Here is a 24,242-nt window from a genome sequence, read left to right as displayed (position 1 = left end):
TGACCATCCCAAACCAAATATCATTTCAATGACCCCTAAAGATGCTAGAAATTGCTAAATCTTTTGCTGATTGTCTGTCCTACTTATTGCTTAACTTTAGCAATGAGAACGAATATCTAAAATTGCTTTTCTATGGATATAATACCTTCAGGGTGCCTGACAAAACTTCACATATATCCCTTACCCAGCAAATCAAGGATGCTGCATCGATTGATGCCCCTCATCTTCATGAATACAAAATGTCATAGCCTGTTAGAAATAAAAGAAAACACTCACCAATTGAGATGAAGGCCAATCTGATTTGTAAGAAAATTGACAATCTCATTATAAAAGGTGCACTCAGATTGGTGCCCACACATGACTCTATTGCTGAGCCTTCCATGGTCATTTACTCCTTTCATCGTGATCCTGCCCGTGGTTTTGATGGCATCCGCCCCATTTTTCTCCAGGACATCACTTACCCTCAACATGTTCACAAACGCCCATTCTTACTAAAATAACAAATCTTTGCAATAAAATTTTAAAAGGTGAAGTACCAAGCTTTATTTATCCAATTTTCTTCAGTGCTAGGCTAATTGCACTTTAAAAGGCAAATGATGATATCAAACCAATTGCTATCGGTTCTTCTTTCGTCGATTAGTTTATAGATAACATCTTCTGGAATAAAGCATGATGCTTCACGTCTCCTAAATTTCTTCCAACTTGATGTTGGGATCCCTGGTTACTGTGAAGCGGTTGTACATATGACTAGATTACATTTAGAAAATCTACCCTCCAATTAATCTTTAGTCAAAATAGACTTTTCCAATGCCTACAATACACTTTCCCGGAATTCCTTCCTTAGTTTCTTTTGTACTCTTTTCTCTGGTTACACAAAATTTTTTCATTCTTGTTATCAACTGCGTTCCACATTCAATTTCTTACTTATAAAATTCCTTCCGTTGAGGGCATATAATAGGAAGACCCTATAGGTTCCCTATTTTTTTGTTTAGGTATTAATGACACATTACCCTTACATGCCTGGAATATTGATGATGGTATCCTTAGTGATTTGAATGATGAGGTCAATAAAGCAGTAAATTTGATCAAGGAGGCTGAGTCTGCTATTGGACTCTCTATCAACCCTAAGAAATCCGAATTCACCCCATTCAATTCAATCGAACCAAATTCAAACAACTTTAAACTGACCACCCTTGATGAACTATATCATTTAGGTGCCCCCGTTTGGGGGAACACAGCAATATCTTCCTTCCTACAGTTCTCACTCGAAGCATTTTTTGAGTTGGCTGATTTATTTTCCCTTCTCACCTCCCATAAATTTTTTTTCCTCTTGAAAAATTTCTTCAATTCCTCGTATCCTATATGCGCTTCGATCAACTCCCATTTTTAAATTCCCCATTCCTCTCGGTGTTTAAAAATGGAATTAAAATCCTAATCGAAAATATTCTAAACTGTAAATGAAATTGCATGGACACAAGCCTTTTTACCCACTAGATGGGTGCACTTGGTATCGGATCTCCTTCCGATCTTGCCTTAACAGCCTTCATATCTAATTGTCTTTCAATAAAAAATATAGTAAATTCTCATTTAATAAAACCCAGAGACCAGCAGGCCCGGCAACCCGGCCCGGGCCTTATTTTAAATTTTTTAAATATACCCGGGCCGGGCCTAAAAAAATTTTTTTAAACATATCCGGGCCGGGCCTAAAAAAATTTTTTTTAAATATATCCGGGCCGGGCCTTAATATTTTTTATAAAAATTTTAACATTATGAGTTAATGGTTATAAGATTATATTATATTATAGTTATGATTAATATAATATTGGGCGATGGTTAACACTACCTAACACCCACAGATCGATCTAATTATTAATTTCCTGCAAATTTATTCAAAGTATTAATATATTTTTTTATAATTCATATCTAAATTTTTACAACATATTTTACCAAAACAATCAAATAAAGGAATAACTTAAATAAGCCCCAATATTCAAGTATTATTAATATATTTTTTTATAATTCATATCTAAATTTTTAGAATATATTTTACCAAAACAATCAAATAAAGGAATATCACTTGTTGAAGTTTGTAATACCTTTCAAAGCGAAAAAGGAGAAATAAAATTGATTTTACTTAATATAAAGTATTTTTTAATTGAAAAATTTGTTTTACACCAGTATCATTTTATTTCTCTTTTTCTCTGTCCCAAATTCAAGCAATTATGTATGTAGTCAGGGACAGATCTTAAGTTGACGGAAAACTATATAAAAGATTATATTAAATTACAAGAGGCTCAGGAAGTAAATGAAATACCATCGACCAGTCAAATTACGACTGTTGTTAAACAAACTGAATCGTTTTATGACAAATGGGGCGATGGTAATTCTGGTAATATGTCAATACCCAATGATGAATATTATAATTACATAAATAAAAAAATAGATGAAACATTTAATTTCCAATTTTAGCAAAATTGGCAAAACGGGTATTGGCAATTCCTGCTTCAAGTGCAACAAGCTGAGAGCGGAATTTTTCCATTACTGAGAGAATTCTTGAAGAAAGAAGAAGTAATCTTCAACCTGAAAAGGTAGATATGCTTCTCTTTCTTCATCATAATTTGTGAATTTTTAATATCTTTCTTGAGTATAGGGTTTCGTCAATCATGCTGGTTTTTTACTTTGCAAACTGTCAAATATTTATTGCATTTATTATATTTACCTTGAGTCTTGAAAGTTTTTAATCCAACATTTTTCATTATTTTTTTTTACAATATTATATAATACAATTATCTTCTTTTGTTAAAAATTTATATTATAAAATAAATTATATTAATATTATATTTTCAAAATACTATTTATTATACATGCATTTTTTTAAATAGCGATTTATTTTTATTTTATAAATTATATAGTAAATTAAATACAATATATTATATTCTCAAAATATTTTCCATTTTTATAAATTAAATATTAGTTTTATTTTTTTTAAATGTAATATAAAATATAGTATATGACAAATATTATTACCATTTTTATGAATATTAGTTTTATTTTTATAAATGCAATATAAAATATAGTATATGCTCAAAATATCCATTTTTATAAATAACAGTTTTATAATTTTTATAAATTCAATATAATATTCTCAAAATATTAGCTTTTTAAATGTATTTTTTAAATAATAAGCGATAATACTCGCTGAAAAATATGGTAAAATACCTCATAGGTGAATTTTTGTATATACCAGGTCGAACATAATTTTAAAAAATTCCGAGCCGGCCGGGCCTTAAATTTTTAAATCCGGGCCGGTCCGTAAAATATTTTTTTTAAAAATATCCGGGCCGGGCCTTAAAAATTTAAAACCGGGCCGGGCCGTGCAAATGGTACCTCTGCAGGTCTCTGATAAAATCTAACCGTTCCTATAATGATGCTATTATCGAGTGGAAAGCACGAATTATTGCTGATCACCCTCTTCCTGAAACGAATAAGCAGAAGAACTGGGATAGGCCTATTTGCAAGCTGCGTTGAATCACTTCCTCCAGAATGCAATTATCTGACCGTCTTTTATTCTCCTCACTGCTTAATGGTTCAGGCCATGAGTTCCTTGAAGCTATTCCTTTAGTTAATTTACAATTACAACTGAACCATAATGAGCTCACTCACGCATTTGGTATTCGTTTAAACTGCCTAATAACCCTCCCACACATGTTAAGGATGCAGTTCAGCCGTTTTGGGTAATGGAGGACATAGCCTCCATTGCCGTTCGTGTAAAGGTCGTATCATTAGACATAATTTATGCAATTCAATCATCCTTAGAGCTTTGAGATCTGCTCAAATTCCCTCTATTCTTCAATCTTCTTGTCTTTTCAGATCTGATGGGAAACGTACTGACGGGATTTCTCAAATTCCTTGGAAGCGTGATCAATTCTTGGTTTGGAATTACTCGTGTATTGATCATCTGGCACCATCCAATCAAACCATTAACATTCTTAAAAAAAGGAGTCACTTAAAATAGCTAAATATTCCGAAATTTCTCAAGAATACATATTCATTCCCATCATTTCCACAACCCTTACAACTTTTGAGAAATGTGCTTTATCTTTTTACAAGGAACTTGGCTCTCACATATGCAAACTTACTGATGAACCTCGCGAAAGCTTCTTATTAAGTCAAAGACTAGCCATAGCGATTCACAAGGGTAATTACATTAGTTTCATAGACAACCTCATCCCACAAGATGATTAGTTTTAACCAATACTTTTGTGCCCGTTTCCTCCCCCTCCCCCTCGTTTATTGGCTTTTTTTACTTATAACTAATATATGCATAATTATATATATTTTATTTTTATTTTTTTATTAATATGATGTTATAATAATTTGAAATAGTAGTAAGAAAAATAAGTCATTTATATAATGTTATTTTTAATAAATATTAATATCGTAAAAATAAATGTTTCAAAATAAAATAGAAACTATTAGCAATTAACGCAATATTGACCTCGCCGTAATATCTTCGAAATAGTTTTCACGATAATGACTTCGATATAAAACTTTCGCTGTAATGTATTCGCCTTAAAGGTTTCGCTATAAAAGTTTCACGAAAAAGTGCTTCGTGATAAAAGTATTGACATGGAACAGATAAGAAAAATAGGAGTAGAAGATTAAGAACTGCCCAACTTAATATCCAGAGTTGTTATAGAAAATTATGGTATAAAATTTATATTATTTGAACTAATTATCTGGCGTAGTGTTGTTAAACGGCTCATTTTGAGCCGATTTTTTAAAACCGCTAACTCAATATTCCATCCAGAAAAATATTGCCTAAGCCTCGAGATTTCGTTACTATATGTCTAGACCTTTGTTCCTTCTATGAGCAAAATCTTCAGGCTTGCGTAATATTTTTCTGGATGAAATATTGAGTTAGCCGTTTTTAAAAATCGACTCAAAACGAGCCGTTTAACAACACTAATCCGGCGTATAAAATTATGAATATAAATATCATGCAAATTTTTATAGACTATAAAAAAAAAATTTTTTAGATCAAGGTTACATACTAAATTTGATCTAGAATATTTATATATCAACACATTTGTTATATTTTAATAAATACTAAATAAATATTTAACATTATATATAATTAAAATCTCTATATTTATTTACATGATCCTTAAGATGCTAAGCCCGTAAATTTTTAAGAAAATTTTCCTTTTATTATAATTAATTTGCTATATAAATTATAAAATATATATTCCATCATTTTAAGCACGCTAAAACCGCTATAGTTGGGCGGGATATGTCCAAAGGTATTGGACAGCATAGAGTCCCGTTCATGACGGAAGTTTTTTGGTGAAAAAATAATTTGGGTTTGGTTAAACATCAGTAGCCGGAGGGGGGGGGGGGACATTTGTTTGCCCTTCTGGAAAATATTACTTTAAGCTAATAAAAATTTCCCCGTTACATAACCCCCCTCCCCCCCCCCCACCAAAAAAAAATAATAATATGTATACAATATATAACTATAAAGGAGAATATGAAAGAAAAATTAGTATAAGTTAATAACAATTATACTTCAAAATTTTTAGAAAAAAAATTATTTTAATATATATCTAATATAGCCAAAGCTTAGAAGATCTCCAATACATGGGGAGAAACTCACCCAATAGTGCCCTCCCCCCAAAGAATTCGCCTAAGCAAACAATTAATGATATAAAAATCTAATTTAAGCTCATTAATAATTTTAAAATTAGATAATTTGCGGTTACTCTAAAAATCATATAAAACATAACCATTTATTGTATACTATTATTAAAATATAATAAAACATTCAATGACGAGATAATAAATATATTTTGATATTTAAAATAATTACAAATAAATAATAATAAATATGGTTATTATATAAAAAAACCGAAAATAGCGAGGTAGAGAAAAAAATAACCAAATCATATTTTAAAATGTTTCCTCTAAAAACGTATCGATATGATAATAATTTTTTATTTAAAATATATAATTTCTAAAGACCGTGGTGAAGTTGACCAGACAACGACAAAATTTTAATTTTTTCTAAACAACAACCAAATTTTATTAAAATGTAATAAGCCAATTTTTAAAATTAATAGTCGGAATCACGCCGTTGATTCCGAAAAACTATATATCAATCATGGCTTCAGGAAAAATCTGCTCTTCTAGATTCGGACCCAGATCTATGCGATTGGTGATATGCTCATTGTAAAAGAACAGGATTGAATATTCTATGAAAAAATTCTTGTTTGACGGGAATTATTGATACTCGATATACTTTAAGCAAGAAAGATTTATACTTCCGGAAAAAAAATAATTGTGAAACGTTGGGGGGGGGCATAGAGTCAATAATTACATTTAGACTAAAAAATGAGAGGGTCATGTGAGATAAATACATCGAAGGATAGGTTATATTGATAACTAACTTATATCCCATAAATTGACTAAGGAGAAATAACATTTGCAAACAAACCCTTTAAGTAATGAAAAACAGACATAATCTTGCGATAATTTTAATCGATAAATTCTATATAAGAACATAATTTATATTTTGTTATTGAATTATATATTGGGAGAAAATAAAATAATCATCATAGGGCTTATGCATGCTTCAATGCGATCACCGGACACGCCTCTGGGAAATATGATTTAGTGAATGTATAGTATAAAACTACTGGCATATTTTAAGTAATCAAATTAAAGTAATATTGCATTGATGTATAGACTAACTTATGGAAAAAAGCCATAAAAAGAGGAAGATGGCGATTTAAATGGTTTAAATGTATGGTCCGTAATTTTATTAGGGAATCCTTGTTGCGTGATTCTGGCTCGTAAGATACCACCAATTTTCTATAGAATCATCCTCAGCGTTTGCGATCACCATCACGTACTGAAATGATTATTTATATAATATATAAAGACATAGAGAATATATATTTTAATAACAATTTTAATTAAATTGTATCAATAAAATGTTGCTCGTCTTTAAGTAATCATTTAATAAAATATTTCCCATATTAATTATGTCATTAGGTTGGCAAAAATAAATCCGTTTACCTTAAACTCTATTAAATATTGTGGACCACAAGAATTAATTTCGTATATTTTATATATTGTAAGCAACAAAGGTGGCTGATATGTAATGAATATTATAAATTCTATCTTTATTTTAGCTGGAAATTGAGTAGAAATTCAATTCTTTCGGAGCCTCCTATTTCTAATATAATAGTGCTCACAAATTGAGCGTTGCAACGCTCCGTTTTAAAAGCTAATAATGCATTTTAGATGGTATTGTGCAAATTGGATTTTTTTACGGCAAGCGTTAAAAAAAAAGCAAACTAGTTTGATTTTTTTTATGCTTTTTTAATTTTGCGCTAAAATTTGAAAATGGATACAAAATTGTAAGTATAAATCTCATATATTAATTGATATTATATCATTTAGAATATATTAATTGATATTTATAAAATTTTAGAATACATTAATTATATTTTAGATAAATTTAGAATATATTAATTGATATTATTATTAGAATAATAGATATCAACCATTAGTTTAAGGTAAATATATATGAACAATGATAAATTATATTTTTATTAGCATTGGAGTTTCCACATAATGATCCAACTGTATCATGCTTAAAGAAGTTGAATATGAATATATAAAATTCATGAAGCCAATGATAAAGGACAGAAAAACTACTGACAATTTTAGTCCAAAGAAACTACACCAAAGACTACTGGTTCAAAAATAAATGCACTCATGGGTGAAAGACTTTTGGCTCTTTTGGAAAGGGTGCCATCTGAAAGCCAGTAAAATATATTTTTTTATCTATAAATTTAATATAATTTTAGATTGTATCTACAATCAGTGGCAGAAGGCTTGGAAAGTATGAGCCATTCAAATAAATACTTTTTCAATTGTGAAGTATCAAGATTGTATCATACTTTGATGAAGCAATCAAAAAATCAAAATACTATTAAATTATCACCAACAAATTCAATAGAAACAACTTTAAATCAAACATTAAATAAATTTTTTCTTAGTGTGTTTATTTTTGTAAATATGTTTATTTATATATAATAAAGTAATATTCCATATTATAGTGTCCATTTTTGAAAAATATATATTAATAAGCAAACTATTCAAAATTTATTTAGCATTTTTAATAAAATATATAGATTATATATTAAGGTAGGATAAACAAATAAATATTATAATAATCAAATTATGAAAGAATGAGATTGAGTCAACAGTTATGAAAATCCAATAAATAAAAATATCAGGAGTAACATGATTGGAAGAAGTTACAATTAAGATCTAATAGTGTATGTATATTATAAATTTTGACATAATAATTAATTATTTAGATCAAAATTTGAAGCTTTTCTAGGATTTTAATTCATTGACATATAATTTAGCCAATATTATCTTTAGAAATTAAATAAAATATTATGTATATAAACACAATAATAATGTTTGATTTTTTAAGATATCGACTATTTATATCTTACTATGTTTTATTGAGCTAACAATATTTTATTTTGACATCATCTTATGTGATTATAATAAAAAAATTCAAAAACCAATAAAATAAAATTGGGCAAGATGGTATGATTATATTATTTTAATAAGATATTTAATAATCTTACATGTTCTAGTGTACATTTTTATTATTAAAGAATTGAAAATGTAATTAAATTATTTTATTTGCATTATTTGTAAATTATAATGATCTCCTCATCCTTGTATAATTAAAATTAGCAATTAGTTGTTTATCTTGTAAACTAAAGAAATCCATATTGTTTAATAAAAATTAAATCACGTTTCAATTTTAAAACAAGGAAAAAACGTACTGCTTTCAATTTAAACAAAGATGTGTTGGGTTAAAAAACGTACTGCAAACGCAAACGCTCAATTTGTGTGCACTATAATATAGATATCGTTAAAAAAAATTTGGCTATTAATTAACATTAGGGATTTTTCTCAAGTTACATATATTCTCTATATAATGATATTTTGTAATTTCCACATATTTTTATTACTTATATTCTATAATTTTTGTAATTTACACATATTTTTACAAATTACTCATATTCTGATTAATATGTTCTCTAGCTTCATCAATTTAATTACACTGTTTTGCAAATCGTTTATAAGAACATTTTTTTTTACCATTTTCCAAAGTGCCAAATATTTATGAGAAATATTTAGTTGTGTTGGGAATAAATAAATATTATTTCAATGTAATTATTTCTATATATAAGTTTTATTTAATTTAAATTCATTTAATTAAAATTTCTAAATTGCAAAACTAATGTATATTAAAAAGATTGTATTTATATATAAAATTTAAAGTAATTTTCCAATATTAAAAGCTCAAGATTAGAATTATATAAAGATAATTAGTCCTAAAAAAAATAATTTAATAGATTATTGGCTTATACTGGTATTGGTCTAAATTAAAACGATTAATAAATTAAAAGAATAAAGATATTGATTTAAAAAACCCTTAATTGTTTTCTAAATAAACATTTAAAAAAACATCAAACTAAAAATTAAAAAATAAATCTTTAATTCGATATAAAATTATCTAAAATGTCAGTTTCGATTTCTATTAAGGAAAACAGCGATTCATTCACAATATTTCGTACCAAATTGAAGGCATAATTCATATTAAACGATATAAACAATGAAAAAAGGGCAGCACTACGGCATTATCAAAGTATGATTTAAAGTTATTTTAAAATTCGCTCCTAAGTTCATTAATAAAATAAAATATGACGATATGCTAGATTTTTTATAGCCAACGAGAAAAAAATAGCACCGTTGGAAAGTACAATTAGTTAAAGTTTCTCAAAATTCACTAAAGGCGTTAGCACTAAAATGCAATTTTAAAGAAAAATACGAAGAAAATTTAAAAAATGCAGATAATTAACGGATTTGAAATCAAAGAGATCAAAATAATGATATTACTAAAAGAAGATATGGGAATAGAGGAAATTAAAACTTCTTCGAACCATGGACTTGATAAACGAAAAAGAAAAGGTATATTTTATTGTCAAGCCGGAAAGGAACGAAATGAAGACAAAATATGAAATAAACTATATACATAGTAATAAAAATAGCAGAGTTCAGGAATGCTATAGTGACAATTATCCCCACCAAACGAGATTAGATAACAGATTTACTAGATATAATAAATGACAACTCCAATTATGAAAAACATAGTAACGTTAACCCGCAGTACAAATATAAAAATAATGATAACAAATATTACCTACATAATAATTGGTATGACAATAATAATTATTACCATAACAAGTATCAATATTCTTACGATAAGATAAGGAGAATTACATCACCAACAATAAAAACTATAAATATAACGACAATCAATATTACAGTCAGACAAAAAAACTTGATTCATATGCGGTAGTGATAAGCATCTGATTAAATTTTGCGATCAAAGAGGCAAAGAGGAAGACAGATCGTATATATACTTGATGGATATCAAATCTTGTAAAGAAAAATTCAAAATTGATCTAAGTATAGAGGGTAAGGAAATAAGCATGATTCTAGATACGAGCATCAGTATCAATTATTTCATTAAAGGCATGGAATAAAATCAACTCCGATAAAATTATTCATGAGTGGGCACAAAATTAAAGACGTAAGAAGGTGACGAAATCGCCATCATAGGCAGCGTGGACGTAAAAGTTAACCATAAAATACCTACCTTTGATTAGTGAAAGCTGATAACTATCGTTGATAGGTATAAACTGGATAAAGGAATTCAGAGAATTAGTATGTAAAGAATCGATATTAGCAGAGACGGAAGATACATACGATAATAATAATATATATTACATGGGACAAGAATTAAAAGTCCTAACGGAGAAATACGTAACAATATTCGATAAAAAGTTAGGGAAATTGAACAATATGGAAGTCCATTTGAGTATAAAAGACAATGCAGCCCCAAAATTTTGCGCCCCTAGAAAAATTGCATATGCTTTAGAAGAAAAAGTCGATGATGAACTAACAAAATGGATTAAAGACGACATAATAGAACCTATAAAATTTTCGGAATGGGTCAGTCCTCTGGTACCAATAATTAAGCCCAATGGGAATATCAGGCTTTGCATAGACTAAAAATAACTATAAATCCATGTTGACACCGGACATATACCCTATCCCCAGAATAGAGGAAATATTTAACAAATTAAGAAAAGTCGAAAAGTTTTCAATTATTGACTTCTCATACCAACAAATAGTAATAGATTCTCATTCGAAGAAGTTTTAGCTATTAACACAAAGGACTATTTCAATTCAAAAGAATGTCATTCGGAATAACTCCAGCGTCAGCGATATTCCAAATGACCATGAACCTAATTTTCGGCATACTATATTGACGATCTAATAATTATAAGTTCTTTGGATGAAGAGCATCTAAAAAACCTATAGAAGTATTCCAACGAATGTCGGAGTTCCGTCTTAAAGCAAATTACGAAAAGAGCAAATTTCTTAAAGAAAAAGAAAATACCTAGGTCATGTCATATCCAGCAAAGATCTTATGCCCTCAGACGAGAAACTAGAAACGATAATTAATATGCTCCAATTCCTGAGTAAATCAACGAATTTTAGGACTTATGAACTACTATCATCGATTTATAAAAAAAATTTCAACAATCGCTGCACCCCTTTATGACTTATTAAAGAAATGCAACAATTTCCAATGGACAGAAGATTGCGGATCAAGCGCTGAAATCTTAACCCTCTATTGTATACATCATATTTGAATACAATACACATACCATAAAAAAGGGTATAAATTTTAATATAAAATTTTTTACAGTTTAATACACATGATGTATAATAAATACACATATATTTTATTTATTTCTATAATTAATTTTGTCAAAAATGAAAGATAGCTATTAATATAAAAATTCTAAATTACATAGTTTACAACTTTCGAATAGTTGCATTTTTCCATTTTATAAATTATGTCATTTTTCTTGTACAAATTTTTAGGGACAGGAAGTTAAAAATCCTATTAAATAAAGGTAAAAGAAATGTTTTATATATGAATATTGTTATATTCATTAATAGTATTTAAAATTTAAATTTTAAGGTACGTGTACCCAGATACATAATGCGCACAAATGCATTATAAATTTGGGTTTTTTTGATTATTTTTTTTATATTATTAAATGTTCTTTATTTTCTATCTATAGTCAAAATGTATTGTATTCCAGAAGATAGTTCCTATTCTAACTTTGGCGGTTCATCAGATGAGTAAATTCTTGATTCAAGATCAGCAGATCATGATTCTAGTGGAAATGCGGTATTTCAACTATTGGTACCACTACATTCCAATTTTAAATTGTGTTTTGTTAATTGGTTCTGTGGTATAGAACTTCAAGTATTACTCGCCCAAAAGGGAGTATTGCTACAGCGAGAGCTAATAGAATTTATAATAGCCAGCCAACTGAAAAAGAATTCTAAAAGATGAAGCGTAGTTTCACATATACGTAAATGGTATTATCACTGTATAGTATTCCATATACTTGATATAATGCTCATAAATCATGGTTAATGTATGAGCGAGATTTTGTAGCTTTAAAGGTACAGGCAAAAGAACAGATGCCATTATTAACATTTAAAATTTCAATAGCAGATACTTTGTAAATGTAACATAAATATGAACGCTAGCGTAAAAAACGAATATATTGACACCAAATATAAAGAAAAATCTAGCAAGGGGCCGACAAGTCTTATTACGCAGAAAGAAATAAGACAGGATTTAATAACACATTGGCCAAAATATAGTAAAAAGGCGCGATGCAAAAACCCTGGGTATAAATTGGTTACGAAAGTGATCCAAATATGGTGTATCATTATGTTTTACTACAAAAAATGATTGTTTTAAATTATTTCATAAAAATTAATATAAATTTGTTTTAATACATTATATTTCAAATAATAAAATTTTATATCTTTATTTTGTAATAGGTTTGAAATTGAAAAAATATAATACTTTTTACACGCATTGTGTATTTAAATATACACACTGAAATTTTTTATACAGTTTAAAAAAAAATTTTAAAAAAAATTATTTTTAGTTAGAGCCCTTTAAAGACAAAAATAAGTTTTTTTTAAAAAAATATATCATTTATTGATATTTCGCGGAATAGAGGGTTAAAGAGATGTTTGACTAATCCCCCCATTCATTCATTTTGATAAAGGTAAAGATATCTAACTCACTACGGATGCTTCTATGAAAGGGGTTGGAGCCGTATTGTCTCATACCGAGAAAGACGGATCCGAGAATTCCATAAGTTTTGCTTCAGGAAAACTATCAATGATAGTAAAAAAAACTACTCAACTATAAAAAGAGGAGCATTAGCGCTTGTATTCGAAGTAAAATTTTATGAATATTTAGTAGGTCAAACTTTTACAATATGGACTGACCACAAACCACTTGTATGTATATTCGGTAACAAATGTTCAGCAAATATAACGTCACCACGATTGCTCAAATGGTCTCTGATGTTATGAGGGTACATTTGTGAAATAAAATATAGGCGGATAAGGAAAACAAAATGGCAAACTCTCAAGATGCCCAATGGAATACAAAACCAAAGACCATAATGAAGAAGTATATTTTATAAATGAACATCCAATATCGGTAGACGAAATTCGCGAAAAACTCGAAAAACGATGACATGTTAAAAAGGGTAAAGGAGAGTATAAAAACTCAATTCAAGTCAAAAGATGACAGTATATTAAGACAATACGAAATGTGCGAAAAAAATCTATAGGAAAAGACGGTGTTTATACAAAGGGGAAAATATAATAATTCCAACAGAATTGCGAAAAAAATACTAAACGAATTACATAGCGGTCACCAAGGAATCGTCAGAACGAAAGGTTTAGCCAGACAATATGTATGGTGGCCCAGAATCGACCGTGGAATAGAAGAACTATGCCGTCAATGCGAATCGTGTAATACATGGGCAAACAATCCCAAAAATACAAGATCATCATTGGGAGAAACCGACAAGATCTTGGCAAAGAGTTAATATAGATTTCGCAGGATCGTTCAAAAACACCATGTGGCTCATACTGGTAGACACTTTTACGAAATGGGTGGAGGTAAAAGGAATGACCATCACCACATCAGAGAGAACCATGGGGGTACTAGGCGAAATACTTTCTAGATGGGGATATTCAGAATCTTTAGTATCGGACAACGGACCACAATTTACCAGATATTAATTCAAAGAATATTGTAAGAAACATCGAATAAACCATAACAACCCGAGCTCCAACGGAGAAGCGGAACGGATGGTAAGAATGGTTAAAACAGCCCTGGAGAAAAATACAACCATAAAAAGTACGATAGATTAAATGAATTCTTATCAGCCTACAGAAACACACAGCATGCAACAACGGAACCGACACCAGCACAAATGATGTTTGGACGAAATGCTCGAAATCATCTGGAAATAATTAGAGACCTAAGGAAGCAAATTAGACAATATTCACACAGAACAAAGAGGTCAATTTTTTAAGATAGAACAACCAGTGTGGACCAAAACTTATAATGACAAGGTAAAATGGATTAAGGGGACTATAGTGGTTCTATCCGGGAAATTAATATATAACGTGAATACCGTCAAGGGCCAATGGAAAAAACACAAAGATCAAATTAGAAATAGACTCTCTCTAAGGGGAGAGATGATATGAATATCGATTTTCTGTATTTTTTATTTTATTTTTTTAAGTATTATAGGATCAATTTTAATTATCGATTTCTCGGAATTGTTATTATTTTTTTATCAGAATTGTGACGATTTTCTTTAGAAGAATATTTATATCGATTTTTCTCGGTTGTATGATATTTACGACTTTTTTTTAATAAAATAAAATAGAAAAAAATAAAAATTTAAGTGAAATATAACAGAAGCATTACTCTTTAAAAAAACCCAGGCTGAGAACTAACCCTGGAGATTTTTCTGAATAAATTCATTTTTAAAAAGAGAATTCAAAATACGGAATATTTTTGTCCTAATTATAAATTTTTTGATTCAACAATTTGATATCAAACTAGTGTTGTACGGCTTGATAATAAACGGCCAACCCAATATTTTAGCCAATATTTTGCAATTTTCAAAATTTTATTAATAGATATCCAACTTTCTGGTGTTCATATGAATTAAATTTTCAGGCTTGCATAATATTTTTTGGATAAAATATTGAGCTAACCGTTTTTAAAAATAGAAGCGTTTTACACTGTGCCAAACCAATCAAATAAAAAAAGTAAATACATTGAATTTGAAATTTTTTATTTCATACAAAAATTTAACAAATTGAAAAAACTATAAATATATATCTGACTATTGCATAATAAACAGTTCTAAAGATTGATAGGAATTTAATGTAAGGAAAATAATTATCCAATTTTTTAGGCATAGGGAAGCTTGGATAGTATATTGATCTAGTGAACAACGTTGGTCTGTTATAACATAATGTCTTTCTGGAAAAATCTTGCCATGTCAATTTTTGATAATATCGGATATATTTTTTAATGTAATTTCCACCAGTTAGTGGATTTGTAACATTAGAAACGATGGCTTCGTCTAAATACTTGCTTATAGAGATGTTAAACGGTTAGATTTGAGCCGATTTTTAAAAACAGCAAACTCAATATTTATTTTTTTTATATATATAATACTTTATTTAAAAACAAATTTTCACAAATTTTTCTTTTACAAATTATAATTAAAAATATATATTAAAAAACAAATAAGCATATATTAAAAAATATATATGTATAAAAAAGAACTGAGAAAAAATATATTTAAAAAAAGGGTACAAATCACCCTAGAAAAGACTGAATGCTAAAAAGATTGGACCGACGATTTCTAGGGAAATCTGCTGACGAAGGTAAAATCCTTCATTCGGGTCCCTTGATATCTGACTCGTTTTTTTCCTATGGTTTCAATGAAATTGAGAGCATCACCTCCGAACATGCCTAGGGTATTGGTAACGATTGGAATAAACACGGTGTTGGTGGGGCAAGAATATTTGTTTTTTTTAAGGATTTCGGCCTTTACGATAGCAGAAAATGAAAGGTTGGACTTGGCGGCAAAATCGACACAGGTATAGTCCCAAGCAAGAGAAAGACCATTGGTCCAGGGAATGAGAGATATGCCATCGGGGCGTATCGCATTTTGGTTTGAGAGGCCCACTGGTTCGAGGGTGGATGGAATATTAAGTTTTTTAAGAGCAGCTAGGAGAATGTTGTTAGTAGATTTATGAAGCAGTTGTCGTCTATGGGAGAACTTGCAGTGCAAAGGATGGCAAGCTTTAGATTCGATGGGATGGCCGCTGTCGATGCAAATGGAGGGAACCACAGCATTACAGCCAAGGAGGAGGGCAATGGAAATGCGTAGCTGTTCACCAGTCAAGGGGAGGCTAAAATTTGAACTGGGGATGGCTTCCAGCCATTCGTAACCTGAGCTTGCATACAATACTAAATTATTGGGATTATCCTCAAAGGGCCTATTCGAAATTAGGTATTCAACGGAACAGGCGATCAGAGAAACATCCCAGTCTTTTTGAAAGCTGGAAGCGGGTCGACAAAGGGTGGGTGGGCAGTTGTTGTCCCAAAAGGTGAAGGCCTGCGAGAGGTCAGTATCTAAAGGAGTGGATCCATTATCGATAATAGATTGAGCAGCAAGACGAGATAAAGGCTGAGAGGGAAAGTTGTATCGGGATCGGATACCAATACCACCAGACTTGCTGGGAAGGGTGAAAATTTTAGGTTTAATATATTTTCAAGGGGACCCTTAATTTGGGTTTCATGGGAAACTAGCAAGTGGCGGCATTTAAAGATCAGAGAGGATCTCAGGGCGTAGAGGATTTTAGGTATATTGAAATAGTTTTTATTTGAAAAAAAGATTGTGGGCTGGGAGGATCTCAGGGCATAAAAGATTTTAGGTATATTGAAATGTTTTTTTATTAAAAAAAAGGATTGATGGGCTGGGAGGTAATTAAATAATGTATTTAATTTGGATAAATTGTTAAGGGATTTGTTTAAAAATGTTTCGATGGCCTTTTCACCCCCAATAGGTAATCCGAGATGTGTCATCTCGTCTTTGTTGATGACGCGATCTACCATGTCTAAAGGGATAGAAGTGGGATTTAGGAAGCAAATCTCACATTTGGGGAGGTTGAGAGATAGTCCTGTAATATGAGAGAGATTCTCAATGATGAGGGGGGTGGACATGATTGTGGAGAGGTTGCCCGAGACAATGCCGTCCAGGAATTTAAGGTAGGGATAGATTTAGATTGAATTTCCTGGATTATCTTGTGGATCCCGATGCAAAAGAGGGCTGGGCCTAAGGGGTCTCCTTGTTGAATTCCCTCTTGAGATTCGATAATGTTATTATTGAATTTTTTTAAAAAAATATAAAGCGCCTGAAGATTTTGGTTAGAGAGGGCACAAAGGTCGAGCTTTTTAACAACACTACTTTCTTAATTAAAGCTATTATTTTAATATCTATAATTTTCAACCTGATATATTTTCTCAAAAACGTCATTTTCTTGGTTTTATTTTATATTTCATTTAAATTGAGATTATTATTTTAGTATATTTATATTCTATAGTTAAATAATTTATGAGGGTTTCTAAAATATACTTTAAAGCGTGGATCAATCATTGTCGATATTATATAATTATAACTGAACATATTCAAATATGTTACAACATAGAGGAATAATAGTTGTAATTAATAGAGTGATTGCACGTGAGGCTATCTCCGTAGCAAGTTAAATGGTTCAAGAAATTCTAGATAAATTATTATATTATCCTAGGTTCATAATTTAATTTTTTAGTGTTTTTCTTGATACTAATGTTAATGTTGGATTATAATATGCAAGTAAATTTTTAAAAGTTACATACTCAATCATTGTTAAAGGCTAAGTTATTCTTAATAAAAAGTTAAAATTAAATTATTATGGCTTTATTATCTTTATTTAAAAGAATGAGTGTATTGAATTAGTTTTTATACTGTTTTATTTTATATTTTTTACATTGTTTATACAATATTGGGTGGGTTGATTAGGTTCCAAAATCAGGGAGATACATTTTTTGCATTTATTATATGTAGTCAGGGTTGGGAAAATTTGCAGAAAATTGCATCTTGGTAAAGTTATTTTTTTAAAAAAGTAGGGAAGATACTTTTTTAAACTTATAAAGAAAAATCAAAATGAATTCATCAATCGGTTTTGCCAGTCGGTGACCAAAAGTTATAAGCTATTAGACTGCCTTCATCTAAGTGAAATAAGGATAAAATATTAGTTCAAAATTTAATAGGAATCTGAATCTAATATTGAGACGCAAGTTTGCCAAACTTTTCATACATTAATTATAGTTTAAGCCAATTAGTAATGTTTAACTTAGGTTAGTGCTACAGCCAGGGTTTCGAACCGAACCGAACGGCCAAACCGGAATGAACCGTTATGATTTTCTGAACCGTAACCTTAACCGAACCGTTATAAAGAAAATATAAAAAGAGCGAACCGAACCGTTATAAATATTTTGAACCGGTTCAAATCGGTTTTAAAAAATAATTAATTTTAAATTATTAACCTAAATTTGAAATTTTAATTTTCCTTGGGGGCATTTTTTAAATTGGTGATTTCTTTATATATAAGTTATTAATAAGCTTTTATAATAATACTTGCTAATTATTTAGGAAAAAATTAAATAATTCTACTATTAATAACTAAAATCTAATAGAAATCAGTATTATTTACATTCATTTTTATATTATATAGTTTATTTTTTATCTCATTATAAAAACTTAAATAATAGAATTTAAATGACAATAAATAAAATGGTCATAATGATATAATAATTTTTTATTTATAATCATATTGTTTTTTTTAAATTCAGAATTCTAATATTCATTTAAGTCATTATATATTATTTATTATTAAAATAATATTTTTAACATTTGAAGAAAGAGAGATCGCCAGAAAACATCTTTGTAAAACTTGGAACTTGATACAGTCTTAATAATCAGAATATTGAAATTCTAAATACTATGTCTACGTGTTCGCATTCGAAAGATAATTTAGATGATGATTTTGAAGATTTCGCATGAAAGTCTTAAAGAATAATTCTCAGGGCATATAAAATTATAATAAATGTATAAAAATAGAATATATAACTCGGTCATTTGAAAATATAGAGAGATTAGAAAAAGATACTAATCTTTTGAATTATTGGGAAAATGTAAATAATAGTATGCCAGAATTTATGTTAGCTATAACTGTGCTAGCAGTTCCAGCTACGCAGGTATCCGTAGAAAGAGCATTTTCTAGCCTTAAGTTTATACTCTCTGCGCAGAGAATTAAATTAAATCCTGAAATATTAGAAAATATTTTAGTTATCCGTTAGTATACATTTTATTATATTTATGCGTTATTTTATTCATCATTGTATTTATTTACGCATGTTTGTTTTTATCTTATTTATTTATGAAATAAAAATAATTAATTTGTCTAATTTATATTTACTAAGTTTAATAAAAATATCTATTTATTAGATTATCATGGTTAAATTAAATAAGAAATTATAAAAAGATTTTTCTCTAAAATTAATATATATGGTGGTATTGGATTAATTTTTTTTAAATCAAATTTATAAAAAACGGAACAAAGCTAAAAGACCCGTTAAAATGGAACAAAACCATTATAAATATTTAGACTAAAAATCGGAACGAACTGAACCGGCTACAGCATATATTATTATTTTTCCCTTAATTACTCAGAATTAAACTACTTAATTTTTACTGAATTCCTAAAAAATAATTTTTCTAAAAATTTTAATTTTTTTTCTCAGAATTGAATTTCTTAGAAAATATTATATATTTCAGAGACCTGCAGGCCGGGCCGTATTTTAAATTTTTAGAATATACCCGGGCCGGGCCGGACCTGAAAATTTTTTTTTAAAAACCCGGGCCGGTTCTGAAAATTTTTTTTTAAATACCCGGGTCGTAAAATTTTTTATAAATTTTTATACAACATGAATTATTATATGTCAATTAGATATGGTATAGTTATAATGATTATATATAGTTATGATTAATATAATGTTGAGTGAAGGTTGACACTAGCTAACACTCATAGTATCTATTAGATAATATAATTATAGTTTTCCTGCCATGGAATAAATACGCAAAGGATTAAATACATTATTATATAATATTTAAAATATCAGTTTTATTTTTTTTATAACAATTAATATAGTATATTCTCAAATTATTTACACAAATTTTTTATAGTATCAATTTGTAATATACTAAATATCTGTTTAGAATAAAAAAAAATAAAATTGGTGTTGTTAAACGGCTTGTTTTGAGCCGATTTTTAAAAACGGCTAACTAAGTTTTTGATCCAGAAAAATATTACACAAGCCTGAAAATTTTGCTCATAGAAGGAGCAAAGGTCTAGACATATAGTATCGAAATTTCGAGGCTTAGTCAATATTTTTGTTCTTAAAAATAGGCTCAAAACGAGCCATTTAACAACATTAGCTAATATGCTTGCTTATTAAATGATAATACTCGCTGAAAAATATGATAAAATATCAAATAGGTGAATTTTTTGTATATACCAGGCCGAATATAATTTTAAAAAATTCTGAGTCTGGCCTAAAAAAATTTTTTTTTTAAATATCCAGGCCGGGCCGTATAAATGGCACCTCTGAAGGTCTCTGATATATTTACTATTTATTTAATTTAAGTGTAAGCATGTTTTTTTGAGTTTTCAAATTAATCATTATTCTGTGTATTAATAATAAAATAACTCTGACAAAATTTTAAAAAAATTACTTAGCAAAATCTTCTGATTTTTAAAAATAATTTGAGAAAATAGAGCTTTTATTATTTTTTTCCTTGATTGGAAAAATTTCTAATTTTTCAAAAAATATTTGTTCAAAATTACTTTTAATGAAATAAAGCACATTTTAAAAATTTATGTTGGATGAGGGGTGGGGGGGGGGGGGGGTGATGAATTTATATAGGTAAAAACTTTAACCAAATATCCCCTCCATACTTACAACTAGTGTTGTTAAAGTAACTTGTTACAAGTAAGTTACATTTTTGCTAAAAAATAACTGTAACTAGTTATATTTTAAAAATTGTAACTAGTAACTGTAACTAGTATATTTTTTAAAATGTAACTGTCAAAAGTAACTAGTTACTTTTAAAAATATATATGTATAAATCTAAATAATTTATTCCATTTTATTTTTAATATGTTTTCTTTAAAAATAATATAACTAACTATTCATTAAAATTATTATACTATATCTATATTCTGTGTAAGTATATAATTAAAAGAAGAGAAATAAAATAATGTATTTAGGTTTGGTCGGCGGGGCTTAATGACCCATGTATAGATATACATTTGGATCGACAAATTTTGATTGATAATCTTTGTCGCAGGTAGAAGCCTTTTTGGATCATCTGTGATTAAACGTAACCTTTGCCCTATTGTTTTGAATAATTTTAGGGCTTAGGGTCCAAATGATCCACAGGTGTCTGAGACTACCTGAACGAACAAAAGATTATTAAGGTGGTTATATTTATTTGTTTTTGTATTTTCAGCTTTGTGATAGAGTTGAAATAAAAAGATCTGGTAAAACGATCTACACATGTATAATCCCAAGCGAGGAGTATCAGAGGGTTCTAGTATAGAAAGAATATTTGCAGATTTCAAGATTCTATTGATATCGAATAGATGGCATAGTGCCTGGATAATTTGCCTTTTGAAAAACGACAGTATGGGGAGGGGGGGGGATCTAAGGCTATCGATATGAGTTTCATAAGGGACACATGATATAAGCGTTACGATTTCACAAAACGAAGACCTATAGCTATTTTAAGTTCTTTGTTGGTTAATAAACAAGCCTAAATTAGAACTAGGTATAGTTTCTAACTATTCGTAGCCAGGGTATATGGCTGAGGCTGGAATTATTTGATCTAGCAAAAGAGTCGTATTGTTGTCATTCTGTATACTCGGGGTTGTGATTTAGGGGAGAAAGAGCGATGGAGATTTTCTATGAACAGCTTTGAAGTGTAAGTAGTATTCAACGCAATGCTGTATCAATGGTAAATTCCAGTCTCTTTGTCTTAAATTTGGATATGAGCGACTTGGAGAATCTTTGCTCCAGAGGTTTAATGTTGCCATATGATGTGGATTCGATAATATCCAAGTCTCCAATTGTGTATGGAAATTTAGCAACTGAGGATAAAAAAGCTAAAATGCTTAAAGATATGGGGGAATGGATACCTATACCACCTAGCTTTGGTGGAAGGGCAGCTTGCATACTGAAGAGTGAAGAGAATTTGATATTTAAAATAGATTCGAGAGTATTTTTTATAATGAACCTCAAAGTAATATTTCAAGGGACATAAAAATCGTTGATGAACGAGAGGCATGTAAAATTTTAGGAATGAATAAAAAATATTTGAATAAATTGTTTTAAAATATTTTTCATTCTATTGAATTTGACAAGAAATTCATTTCTGAAATGAAATATAGCACTTTCCTCCAATGGGTGAACCTAGGTGGGTAAAGCTAGTTTTGTAAACTACAAGCAGTCCGATTCAAGGAAAATATTTTGTTTTTAAATTTATTAATTTAAAATTTTGTTTAAATGTCTGATTGTGTTCACAAAGGATATGCAATAATAATATAATTTCCCGTCCAAATAAATTTTCTTTTCTTAAATTGTTATATTGCTTTAATAAACCTGTTTTTTAATATTATATTTCTTTACCTATTTAGCAAAATATATTCCATATTTTTTGCCCTCAAGTTGCTGGTAATATTTATGGAATTACCTATAAATGTATTTTTTTTTTTAATTTTACTAAATTAGATCATAGAACTTAATATACGGAACGACAAAGACATAAATTATTTAAAAATTAAATATTTTTTGAATAAACTACTAAATTAGTAATCATTACTTACTAATAATAAAAAATTTTAGACCCGGCCCGGATTTTTTATAAATATATTATATTTATTTTTGATTTTTATAGATAATAATAGCGATTTCAAATATTTGGTTTTAAACTATACGGCCTGGCCTAGATATTTTTTAAAAAATTTCAGGCCCAGCCTGAGTATATTTTTAAAAAAATTAAAATACGTCTCAGCCTGTGTACCCGGACCGGGCTTAAGGCCGGGCCTGCAGGTCTCTAATAAAGCCTAAATTTAAAAAAAAATTAAAATACGTCTCAGCCTGTGTACCCGGACCGGGCTTAGGGCCGGGCCTGCAGGTCTCTAATAAATATATTTTATTTTCCGTATTTTTTTTTCGGTTTAATTATTTTTTTTATAAATAAATTGTATATTTTTTCAAATAATTGATTATAATTATTATATCCTATTTTTTTTATATTCAGTAAATAAATAAGTGTTTATGAATGATGTATAAAGTAACTTATTATGTGAAGTGTTTTGAGAACGAGTCGTAAACATTATTGTTTAATTTATTGTTTCCTTAATATCAAGAAATTTTTTTTACAAGAAAAATATAATATATCTAAACTATAAAGAATTCAACATTAATTTACAGAAGAAAAATAAAGTATATGTAAACTATAAAAAATTCGTCCCTTTTATAGGGAAAATAAAAGGCGCAATTATAAATTAAAATTAAATTGGCGCAAAGTAAAAAAAAGAACGTTTTTGTGGAACCGAGTTGTGTTAGTTTTATCGTACATAATTGGGGATAAAACCTACCCCCCTAAACTTCCCGAAACTCAAAATATACCTTGGGATGCAGGGTGGTCTCCCGGACCCAACGGTCTAACTCATATTTTCGGATCACCTTACTGAGGACTCCTAAAGTAAGAAATCCAGTAGTGAGAGAAAACACAAAAGCCATATGTTTTATTTTCACTGTGTTTAACTTAAAACAAAGGACCAAAAAGAGAAACCTTTTTATATAACTTTCATTTTATTGTAAACAAAGGAGGGGTATTAAAAAAAACTTTATTTATCTTTAACATAAACAAAAGAGGGGGATTAAAAAACTTTTTCATCTTAACCATAATAAAACAGGAGGATAAAAAAAAACTTTTTTTTCATCTTTAACATTATGTAACTAGTTACTTTTGAAATAT

At 28.9% G+C, this 24,242-nt stretch overlaps 1 protein-coding gene across 1 annotated transcript in view; it reads right to left on the bottom strand.

Moving 5' to 3' along the window:
• Positions 1 to 5,940: 5,940 nt before the first annotated feature.
• LOC135931650 (uncharacterized) overlaps positions 5,941 to 24,242 on the bottom strand; it is a 97,714-nt gene continuing 79,412 nt past the window's right edge. Inside the window, exon 5 of the mRNA XM_065468895.1 lies at positions 5,941 to 6,910. The gene's annotated coding sequence lies outside the window, so the exon portion shown is untranslated. The remainder of the gene's footprint in view (positions 6,911 to 24,242) is intronic.

Source organism: Gordionus sp. m RMFG-2023, chromosome 1, assembly GCF_954871325.1.
Source record: "Gordionus sp. m RMFG-2023 chromosome 1, tfGorSpeb1-WG-v2, whole genome shotgun sequence".
Lineage (NCBI taxonomy): Eukaryota > Metazoa > Nematomorpha > Gordioida > Chordodea > Parachordodidae > Gordionus > Gordionus sp. m RMFG-2023.
This window is presented reverse-complemented; position numbering and strand designations above follow the sequence as displayed.